Below are 12,771 nucleotides of genomic sequence, written 5' to 3' on the forward strand. Positions count from 1 at the left end.
ATTTGGAGATAGTGTTAGTGTTTGTGCAAGATAGGTGCATGGTTTGCGCTAGACGTACCATAGGCTCAAAAATTGTTTTGGACGCACCTAGTGGTACTCCTAGGTGACAAGGGTCAAGTGGAAGCTTGTTTTGGTCTGTTTGGAGATAGTGCTAACATTGACGCGAGATAGATACATGGTTTGCGGCGAATGTACCATAGGCTTATAAATCATTTTGGATGCACCCGATGGAACTCCTAGGTGACGAGGGTCAAGTGGAAGCTCGTTTCGGTCCATTTGGAGATAGTACCAATCTTAACGCAAGATAGTTGCAATGTTTGTGCTGAACGTACCATAGGCTCACAAATCATTTTGGGCACACCTGATGGAACTCCTAGGTGACGTGGGTCTTGTGGAATCTCGTTTCGGTCCATTTGGAGACAGAGTTAGTGTCGGTGCAAGATACATGCACAGTTTGCGCCGCATGTAACATTGGCTCATAAATCATTTTGGACGCACCCGGCGGTACTCCTAGGTGATGAGGCTCATGTGGAATATCTCATATCAGTCAATTTGGAGATAGTGCTAATCTTAACGCAAGATAGATGCCCGGTTTGCGCCGAACGTACCATGGGCTCAAAAATCGTTTTGGATGCACCCGATGGAACTCCTAGGTGATGTGGGTCATGTGGAACCTTGTTTCGATCCGTCTGGAGATAGTGTTAGTGTTGGTGCAAGATTGGTTCCCGGTTTGCGCCGAACGTACCATAGGCTCAGAAATCATTTTGGATAAACCTAATGGAACTCCTAGGTGATGTGGGTCATGTGGAACCTCGTTTCGATCCATTTCAAGATAGTGCTTGTGTTGGTGCAAGATAGGTGCACGGTTTGTGCTGAATGTACCATAGGCTCGGAAATAGTTTTGGATGCACCCGATGGAACTCCAAGGTGAGTGGGTCATGTGGAACCTTGTTTCGATCCATTTGGAGATAGTGTTAGTGTTGGTGCAAGATAGGTGCACGGTTTGCGCCGAACGTACCATAGGCTAGAAAATCATTTTGGATAAACCCGATGGAACTCCTAGGTGACGTGGGACATGTGGAACCTCGTTTCGATCCATTTAGAGATAGTGTTAGTGTTGGTGCAAGATAGGTGCACGGTTTGCGCCTAATGTACCATTGACTCAGAAAAAGTTTTGGATGCACCAGATGGAACTCCTTGGTGACGTGGGTCATGTGGAACCTAGTTTTGATCCATTTGGAGATAGTGTTAGTGTTGGTGCAAGATAGGTGCACGGTTTGCGCTAGACGTACCATTGGCCCAAAAATCATTTTGGACGCACCCGGCGGTACTCCTAGGTGTCGAGGGTCTAGTGGAAGCTCGTTTCGGTCCATTTGGGGATAGTGCTAATGTTGACGCAAGATAGATGCATGGTTTGCGGAGAATGTACCATAGGCTCAGAAATCATTTTGGACGCACACGATGCAACTCCTAGGTGATGAGTGTCAACTGTAGCTCATTTTGGTCCATTTGGAGATAGTGTCAATCTTAACGCAAGATAGGTGCAAGGTTTGCGCTAAACGTACCATAGGCTCAAAAATCATCTTGAACGCACCCGATGGAACTCCAAGGTGATGTGGGTCTTGTGGAATCTCGTTTCAGTCCATTTGGAGACAGTGTTAGTGTCGGTGAAAGATACGTGCATGGTTTACGCCACACATACCATTGGCTCAGAAATCATTTTGGACGCACCCAGCGGTACTCCTAGGTGACGAGGGTCAAGTGGAAGCTCGTTTCGGTCCATTTGGGGATAGTGCTAATGTTGATGCAAGATAGATGCACGGTTTGCGGCAAATGTACCGTAGGCTCAGAAATCATTTTGGACGCACCCGATGGAACTCCTAGGTGATGAGGGTCAAGTGGAAGCTCATTTCGGTCCATTTGGAGATAGTGTCAATCTTAACGCAAGATAGGTGCAAGGTTTGCGCTGAACGTACCATAGGCTCAGAAATCATCTTGGACGCACCTGATGGAACTCCAAGGTGATGTGGGTCTTGTGGAATCTTGTTTCAGTCCATTTGGAGACAGTGTTAGTGTCGGTGAAAGATACGTGCATGGTTTACGCCACACGTACCATTGGCTCAAAAATCATTTTGGACGCACCCGTCGGTACTCCTAGGTGATGAGTCTCATGTGGAATATCTTATTTCAGTCAATTTGGAGATAGTGCTAATCTTAACGCAAGATAGGTGCCCAGTTTGCGTCGAACGTACCATAGGCTGGGAAATCGTTTTGGATGCTCCCGATGGAACTCCTAGGTGACGTGGGTCATGTGGAACCTTGTTTCGATCCGTTTGGAGATAGTGTTAGTGCTGGTGCAAGATAGGTGCACGGTTTATGCCAAACATACCATAGGCTCGGAAATCATTTTAGATAAACCAGATGGAACTCCTAGGTGACGTGGGTCATGTGGAACCTCATTTCGATCCGTTTGGAGATAGTGTTAGTGTTGGTGCAAGATAGGTGCACGGTTTGCGCTGAACATACCATAGGCTAGAAAATCATTTTGGATAAACTTGATGGAACTCCTAAGTGACGTGGGTCATGTGGAACCTCGTTTCGATCTGTTTAGAGATAGTGTTACTGTTGGTGCAAGATAGGTGCACGGTTTGCGCCAAATGTGCCATAGGCTCGGAAATAGTTTTGGATGCACCAGATGGAACTCCTTGGTGACATGGGTCATGTGGAACCTAGTTTTGATCTATTTGGAGATAGCGTTTATGTTGCTGCAAGATAGGTGCATGGATTGCGCCAGACGTACCATAGGCTCAAAAGTCATTTTGGACGCACCCGGTGGTACTCCTAGGTGACGAGGGTCAAGTGGAAGCTCGTTTTGGTCCATTTGGGGATAGTGCTAATGTTGATGCAAGATAGATGCACGGTTTGCGGCAAACGTACCGTAGGCTCGGAAATCATTTTGGACGCACCCGATGGAACTCCTAGGTGACGAGGGTCAAGTGGAAGCTTGTTTCGGTCCGTTTGGAGATAGTGCGAATCTTAACACAAGATAGGTCCAAGGTTTGCGCTGAACATACCCTAGGCTTAGAAATCATCTTGGACGCACCCGATGGAACTCCAAGGTGATGTGGCTCTTATGAAATCTCGTTTCAGTCCATTTGGAGACAGTGTTAGTGTCGGTGAAAGATACGTGCACGGTTTACGCCACACGTACCATTGGCTCATAAATCATTTTGGACGCACCCGGCGGTACTCCTAGGTGATGAGGCTCATGTGGAATATCTCATTTCAGTCAATTTGGAGATAGTGCTAATCTTACCGCAAGATAGGTGCCCGGTTTGCGACGAACGTACCATAGGCTCAGAAATCATTTTGGATGCACCCGATGGAACTCCTAGGTGATGTGGGCCATGTGGAACCTTGTTTCGATCCATCTAGAGATAGTGTTAGTGTTGGTGCAAGATAGGTGCACGGTTTGCGCCGAACGTACCATTGCCTCATAAATCATTTTGGACGCACCCGGCGATACTCCTAGGTGACGAGGCTCATGTGGAATATCTCATTTCAGTCAATTTGGAGAAAGTGCTAATCTTAACGTAAGATAGGTGCCTAGTTTACGCCGAACGTTACATAGGCTCAAAAATCATTTTGGATGCACCCGATGGAACTCCTAGGTGACATGGGTCATGTGGAACCTTGTTTCGATCTGTTTGGAGATAGTGTTAGTGTTGGTGCAAGATAGGTGCACGGTTTACGCCGAACATACTGTAGACTCGAAAATCATTTTGGATAAACCCAATGGAACTCCTAGGTGACGTGGGTCATGTGGAACCTCGTTTTGATCCGTTTGGAGATAGTGTTAGTGTTTGTGCAAGATAGGTGCATGGTTTGCGCTAGACGTACCATAGGCTCAAAAATTGTTTTGGACGCACCCAATGGTACTCCTAGGTGATGAGGGTCAAGTGCAAGCTCGTTTTGGTTCGTTTGGAGATAGTGCTAACATTGACGCGAGATAGATACATGGTTTGCGGTGAATGTACCATAGGCTTATAAATCATTTTGGACGCACCCGATGGAACTCCTAGGTGACGAGGGTCAAGTGGAAGCTTGTTTTGGTTCATTTGGAGATAGTACCAATCTTAACGCAAGATAGTTGCAATGTTTGTGCTGAACGCACCATAGGCTCAGCAATTGTTTTGGACACACCTGATGGAACTCCTAGGTGACGTGGGTCTTGTGGAATCTCGTTTCGGTCCATTTGGAGACAGAGTTAGTGTCGGTGCAAGATACATGCATAGTTTGCGCCACACGTACCATTGGCTCATAAATCATTTTGGACGCACCCGGTGGTACACCTAGGTGATGAGGCTCATGTGGAATATCTCATATCAGTCAATTTGGAGATAGTGCTAATCTTAACGCAAGATAGATGCCCAGTTTGCGCTGAATGTACCATGGGCTCAGAAATCATTTTGGATGCACCCGATGGAACTCCTAGGTGACGTGGGTCATGTGGAACCTTGTTTCGATCCATCTGGAGATAGTGTTAGTGTTGGTGCAAGATTGGTTCCCGGTTTGCGCCGAATGTACCATAGGCTCAGAAATCATTTTGGATAAACCTGATGGAACTCCTAGGTGATGTGGGTCATGTGGAACCTCGTTTCGATCTGTTTGGAGATAGTGCTAGTGTTGGTGCAAGATAGGTGCATGGTTTGTGCCGAATGTACCATAGGCTCAGAAATAGTTTTGGATGCACCCGATGAAACTCCAAGATGATGTGGGTCATGTGGAACCTTGTTTCGATCCGTTTGGAGATAGTGTTAGTGTTGGTGCAAGATAGGTGCACGGTTTGCGCCGAACGTACCATAGGCTAGAAAATCATTTTGGATAAACCCGACGGAACTCCTAGGTGACATGGGACATGTGGAACCTCGTTTCGATCCTTTAGAGATAGTGTTAGTGTTGGTGCAAGATAGGTGCACGGTTTGCGCCTAATGTACCATTGACTCAGAAATAGTTTTGGATGCACCAGATAGAACTCCTTGGTGACGTGGGTCATGTGGAACCTAGTTTTGATCCATTTGGAGATAGTGTTAGTGTTGGTGCAAGATAGGTGCACGGTTTGCGCCAGACGTACCATAGGCCCAAAAATCATTTTGGACGCACCCGGCGGTACTCCTAGGTGTCGAGGGTCTAGTGGAAGCTTGTTTCGGTCCATTTGGGGATAGTGCTAATGTTGACACAAGATAGATGCATGGTTTGCGGAGAACATACCATAGGCTCAGAAATCATTTTGGACGCACCCGATGGAACTCCTAGGTGACGAGGGTCAACTGTAGCTCATTTTGGTCCATTTGGAGATAGTGTCAATCTTAACACAAGATAGGTGCAAGGTTTGCGCTAAACGTACCATAGGCTCAGAAATCGTCTTGGACACACCCGATGGAACTCCAAGGTGACGTGGGTCTTGTGGAATCTCGTTTCAGTCCATTTGGAGACAGTGTTAGTGTCGGTGAAAGATACGTGCACGGTTTACGCCACACGTACCATTGGCTCATAAATCATTTTGGACACACCCGGCGGTACTCCTAGGTGATGAGGCTCATGTGGAATATCTTATTTCAGTCAATTTGGAGATAGTGCTAATCTTAACGCAAGATAGGTGCATAGTTTGCGCCGAACGTACCATAGGCTAGAAAATGATTTTGGATAAACCCGATGGAACTCCTAGGTGACGTGGGTCATGTGGAACCTCGTTTCGATCCGTTTAGATATAGTGTTACTGTTGGTGCAAGATAGGTGCACGGTTTGCGCCAAATGTTCCATAGGCTCAGAAATAGTTTTGGATGCACCAGATGGAACTCCTTGGTGACGTGGGTCATGTGGAACCTAGTTTTGATCTGTTTAGAGATAGTGTTTGTGTTGCTGCAAGATAGGTGCACGGATTGCGCCAAATGTACCATAGGCTCAAAAGTCATTTTGGACACACCCGGCGGTACTCCTAGGTGACGAGAGTCAAGTGGAAGCTCGTTTCGGTCCATTTGGGGATAGTGCTAATGTTGACGCAAGATACATGCATGGTTTGCGGCAAACATACCGTAGGCTCGGAAATCATTTTGGATGCACCCGATGGAACTCCTAGGTGACGAGGGTCAAGTGGAAGCTCGTTTCGGTCCATTTGGCGATAGTGCGAATCATAACACAAGATAGGTCCAAGGTTTGCGCTAAACATACCCTAGGCTCAGAAATCGTCTTGGACGCACCCGATGGAACTCCTAGGTGACATGGCTCTTGTGGAATCTCGTTTCAGTCCATTTGGAGACAGTGTTAGTGTTGGTGAAAGATACGTGCATGGTTTACGCCACACGTACCATTGGCTCATAAATCATTTTGGACACACCTGGCGGTACTCCTAGGTGATGAGGCTCATGTGGAATATCTCAATTCAGTCAATTTGGAGATAGTGCTAATCTTACCGTAAGATAGGTGCCCGGTTTGCGCCAAACGTACCATAGGCTCGGAAATCATTTTGGATGCACCCGATGGAACTCCTAGGTGACGTGGGTCATGTCGAACCTTGTTTTGATCCGTCTAGAAATAGTGTTAGTGTTGGTGCAAGATAGGTGCACGGTTTGCGCCGAACGTACCATTGCCTCATAAATCATTTTGGACGCACCCGGCGGTACTCCTAGGTGATGAGGCTCATGTGGAATATCTCATTTCAGTCAATTTGGAGATAGTGCTAATCTTAACGCAAGATAGGTGCCTGGTTTGCGTCGAACGTACCATAGGCTCGGAAATCATTTTGGATGCACCCGATGGAACTCCGAGGTGACGTGGGTCATGTGGAACCTTGTTTCGATCTGTTTGGAGATAGTGTTAGTGTTGGTGCAAGATAGGTGCACGGTTTACGCCGAACATACCGTAGGCTCGAAAATCATTTTGGATAAACCCGATGGAACTCCTAGGTGACATGGGTCATTTGGAACCTCGTTTCGATCCGTTTGGAGAAAGTGTTAGTGTTGGTGCAATATAGGTGCACGGTTTGCACCGAATGTACCATAGGCTTAGAAATAGTTTTGGATGCACCAGAGGGAACTCCTTGGTGACATGGGTCATGTGGAACCAAGTTTTGATCCATTTGGAGATAGTGTTAGTGTTTGTGCAAGATAGGTGCACGGTTTGCACCAGACGTACCATAGGCTCAAAAATCATTTTGGACGCACTCGGTGGTACTCCTAGGTGACGAGGGTCAAGTGGAAGCTCATTTTGGTCCATTTGGAGATAGTGCTAACATTGACGTGAGATAGATACACGGTTTGCGGCGAACGTACCATAGGCTTATAAATCATTTTGGACGCACCCGATGGAACTCCTAGGTGACGAGGGTCAAGTGGAAGCTTGTTTCGGTCCATTTGGAGATAGTACCAATCTTAACGCAAGATAGTCGCAATGTTTGTGCCGAACATACCATAGGCTCAGAAATCATTTTGGACACACCCGATGGAACTCCTAAGTGACGTGGGTCTTGTGGAATCTCGTTTTGGTCCATTTGGAGACAGAGTTAGTGTCGGTGCAAGATACATGCACAGTTTGCGCCACATGTACCATTGGCTCATAAATCATTTTGGACGCACCCGGCAGTACTCCTAGGTGATGAGGCTCATGTGGAATATCTCATATCAGTCAATTTGGAGATAGTGCTAATCTTAATGCAAGATAGATGCCAAGTTTGCGCCGAACGTACCATGGGCTCAGAAATCATTTTGGATGCACCCGATGGAACTCCTAGGTGACATGGGTCATGTGGAACCTTGTTTCGATCTGTCGGGAGATAGTGTTAGTGTTGGTGCAAGATTGGTTCCCGATTTGCGCCGAACGTACCATAGGCTCAGAAATCATTTTGGATAAACCTGATGGAACTCTTAGGTGAAGTGGGTCATGTGGAACCTCATTTCGATCCGTTTGGAGATAGTGCTAGTGTTGGTGCAAGATAGGTGCACGGTTTGCGCCAAATGTACCATAGGCTTGGAAATAGTTTTGGATGCACCCGATGGAACTCCAAGGTGACGTGGGTCATGTGGAACCTTGTTTCGATCCGTTTGGAGATAGTGTTAGTGTTGGTGCAAGATAGGTGCACGGTTTGCGCCGAACGTACCATAGGCTAGAAAATCATTTTGGATAAACCCGATGGAACTCCTAGGTGACGTGGGACATGTGGAACCTCATTTCGATCCATTTACCGACGCAGCTAAAATGATGAACGGCTCAAATCCACACAACAGTACAGTTCAACGGGCATATTTTAGACTTATCATTTCAGCACCACGGCAGAATTATCATATTACCACAAAAAGAACTCATCAACAATAAAGCAAAGAAGGGTTATCTCACAAGGAGTGCAACAACCCGGTCCTTACAGAAAGAACTCGAAAATCTTAGCAACAACTGGGACATTAGGAAAATAAAGAATTACAACTCAAAAGACAAGATTCTTTCCATTATAACTGGTTTCAAAAATAGAAGATTATACATCCTACAAGACCCAACAAACTCGGTACCACGAAAAGCAAAGTAGCAAAGAGGAACCCGGACACGGCTATGCTCTGGAACGACTACGTGTTCCAAATTGCTACTCGGAAGGACAAACCGCCCTTGGCTACACTATTTTCTTTAAAGGACGGACGCAGTGCATCCAAGGTGGAAATCAGCAGCATGGTGGGACAACATGGAGCAGAGAAGGCCGATAGGCATCTGTCTACCCAAGTCTGATGTGATGCTGGATATAATGCTGATCTGCACTGGACAGTCTCAGGGCAGGTGACGAGGATCAACCCAGAACTGCCAGATGAAGGATCGCATCCCACATCACAAGACTCCCTCCAACTACCGCCACGTATTTCCTAGTACAATGCAGCAACAGGATTAGCCTACCTCTAATCCCTATCACAAGACTCCCTCCAGCTACGGCAAGACACACACGAACTACAAAATACGCCCAGGGGCAGCTCTACTTCACAAACTACCATATTCATGACTACAGAGACTTCAGAATAAGCAACAAAACGCTCAATGAATCAAAACAACACTCCAGGAGGGTATTTATAGGCGGAAGGAGCGGTGCACATGGACCAGGAGCACCAACGAAACAAGCCTAACAAAGGACACAGTGAAGAGACAGAATTCAATGAAAGAGGACTTAGGCGTGAAGGAACAGTACTCAAGGACAATCATATTCAAAAAGATATACCAACACTATACAACTTGTGAACAAACAGCATTTACCCTCAACCACCACCATACAACTACATCTGACAACAGCAGACTACCAGAGAATATGCCAAGACCCTACATCCGAGTTCTTCCTGAACAAAACAACCCGGATATATGCTTGGGGGCTGCAACAGGAGAGGTATACATTTCTTTCGAACAACTCAGATTCAAGACCCTCCAACTTTTTGTTCCAAATAGCAAGTGGCTTGGGGGCTACACTCAGTGAGTGCACTTTTTCCTTCAAAAAAGCACATGTCACCAAGAGGACTACTTCAAGACAATAGTTTTTCAAACGACATAAGATTCAAGACCCTCCAACTTTTTGTTCCAAATAGCAAGAGGCTCGGGGGCTACACTCAGTGAGTGCACTTTTTCCTTCAAAAAAGCGCATGTCACTCAGAAGACTTCTTCAAGACAGACGACTTCAAGGCCATACGATAAAAAGAACACGAACATAGCTATATCCGAGCTCTTTTCGACAAAAAGAACCCAGAAATAGCTATATCCGAGCTCTTTTGACAAAGAACCTGGGTATATGCTCGGGAGCCCTTCAACAAAGAATCATGGTGATTTCAAGAAAAGACCCTCAAGCTCCTTGTGCCAAACAGCAAGAGGCTCGGGGGCTATATCCAAATGGGAGTACTTTTTTCTTCAAAAAGGTACACACCACGCGAAGATCTCACAAAGCGCTACACGGTTTCGCTCAAGAAAGCACTCCGACGACGCTTGTTCCTGCTTGACAAGACTTGAAGGAACAAGACAAAGCTTTCAGAACTCAACCATGAAGTGCTCGGGGGCTTGTCGGTGCGGGACCCACGGGATACCCCATAAGGAAGGGAGAAGAACTAGTCTAACTAGGATTCTTCCCCTATAATCTTAGTAGTAGTATTATTGTATAATCCTACTAGGAACTCTCATTGTAAACCGACTCGGACTCTGGCCTCTTGACTATATAAAGGAGGGCAAGGCTCCTTGGATAGAGAGTTCAGAGAACAATTGTACGACACAACACTTTATGATCAATCCAACGCAAAGGCTAACGCCAACAAGACATAGGGTTATTACTCGATCAAAGATCGAGGGTTCGAACCAGGATAAATCGACTGTCTCTTGCGTTAACCGTCGAGTTCCGCATACGCTGAAGCCTGAACATACTGCCCCGGGGACCCCCGTGGCAGGCTATCGGTGGTCAAACATCAACAGATAGGTGCACGATTTGTGGCCAATGTACCATAGGCTCTGAAATCATTTTGGACGCACCCGATGGAACTCCTAGGTGACATGGGTCATGTGGAATCTCGTTTCAGTCCGTTTGGAGACAGTGTTAGTGTCGGTGCATGATAGGTGCATGATTTGCACCAAACATACCATAGGCTTAGAAAACCATTTTGAACACAATGATGGTACTCCTATGTATCGAGGCTCAAGTGGATGCTCGTTTCGGTCTATTTGGAGATAGTGCTAAGCTTGATGCAAGATAGGTGCACAGTTTGCGCTGAATGTTCCATAGGCTCAGAAATCATTTTGGATGCACCCGATGGAACTCCTAGGTAATGTGGGTCATGTGGAACCTTGTTTTGATCTATTTGGAGATAGTGTTAGTGTTGGTGCAAGATAGGTGGACGGTTTGCACCAAACATACCATAGGCTCAAAAATTGTTTTGGATGCACCCGATGCAACTCCTAGGTGACATCGGTCATGTGGAACCTCGTTTCGATCTGTTTGGAGATAGTGTTAGTGTTGGTGCAAGATAGCTGCATGGTTTGCGCCAGACGTACCATAGGCTCAAAAATCATTTTGGACGCACTCGGCGAAACACCTTGGTGGCGTGGGTCATCTGGAACCTCGTTTCGGTCCATTTGGAGATAGTGTCAGTGTTGGTGCAGGATAGGTGCACAGTTTGTGCTAGACGTGCCATAGGCTAACAAAATCGTTTTGGACATAATGATGGTACTCCTACGTGATGAGGCTCAAGTAGAAGCTCGTTTCAGTCCATTTGGAGATAGTGCCAATCTTAATGCTAGATAGGTGCAAGGTTTGCGCCGAACGTACCATAGGCTCAAAAAAATTGTTTTGGACGCACCCGATGGAACTCCTAGGTGACGTGGGTCTTGTGGAATCTCGTTTCGGTCCATTTGGAGACAGTGTTAGTGTCGGTGCAAGATACATGCATGGTTTGTGCCACATGTACCATTGGCTCAGAAATCATTTTGGACACGGCCGCTGGTACTCCTAGGTGATGAGGCTCATCTGGAATATCTCATTTCAGTCCATTTGGAGATAGTGCTAATCTTGATGCAAGATAGGTGTCCGGTTTGCGTCGAACGTAGCATAGGCTTGGAAATCATTTTGGATGCACCCGATGGAACTGCTCGGTGACGTGGGTCATATGGAACCTGGTTTCGATCTGTTTGGAGATAGTGTTAGTGTTGGTGCAAGATAGGTGCACAGTTTGCGCCGAACGTACCATAGGCTCAGAAATCATTTTGGATGCACCCGATGGAACTCCTAGGTGACGTGGGTCATGTGGAACCTTGCTTTGATCCATTTGGAGATAGTGTTAGTGTTGGTGCAAGATAGGTGCATGGTTTGCGCTGAACGTACCATAGGCTCGGAAATCATTTTGGATAAACCCGATGAAACTCCTAGGTGACGTGGGTCATGTGGAACCTGGTTTCTATTTGTCTGGAGATAGTGTTAGTGTTGGTGCAAGATAGGTGCATAGTTTGTGCCGAATGTTCCATAGGCTCGGAAACAGTTTTGGATGCACCAGATGGAACTCCTTGGGGACGTGGGTCATGTGGAACCTAGTTTTGATCTATTTGGAGATAGTGTTTGTGTTGGTGCAACATAGGTGCACGGTTTTGCGACAGATGTACCATAGGCTCAAAAATTGTTTTGGACATACCCGATGGTACCCCTAGGTGATGAGGGTCAAGTGGAAGCTCATTTTGGTCCATTTGGAGATAGTGCTAATGTTGACGCAAGATAGGTGCATGGTTTGCGGCGAACGTACCATAGGCTCAGAAACCATTTTGGACGCACCCGATGGAACTCCTTGGTGACGAGGGTCAAGTGGAAGCTCATTTCAGTCCATTTGGAGATAGTGCCAATCTTAACGCAAGATAGGTTCAACGTTTGCGCCGAATGTACCATAGGCTCAGAAATCATTTTAGACACACCCGGCGGTACTCCTAGGTGATGAGGCTCATGTGGAATATCTCATTTTAGTCAATTTGGAGATAGTGCTAATCTTACCGCAAGATAGGTGCCCGGTTTGCGCCAAACGTACCATAGGCTCAGAAATCATTTTGGATGCACCCGATGGAACTCCTAGGTGACGTGGGTCATGTGGAACCTTGTTTCAATCTGTCTAGAGATAGTGTTAGTGTTGGTGCAAGATAGGTGCATGGTTTGCGCCGAACGTACCGTTGCCTCATAAATCATTTTGGACACACCCGGCGATACTCCTAGGTGATGAGGCTCATGTGGAATATCTC

Source organism: Miscanthus floridulus, chromosome 2, assembly GCF_019320115.1.
Source record: "Miscanthus floridulus cultivar M001 chromosome 2, ASM1932011v1, whole genome shotgun sequence".
In the NCBI taxonomy this organism is placed as follows: Eukaryota; Viridiplantae; Streptophyta; class Magnoliopsida; order Poales; family Poaceae; genus Miscanthus; species Miscanthus floridulus.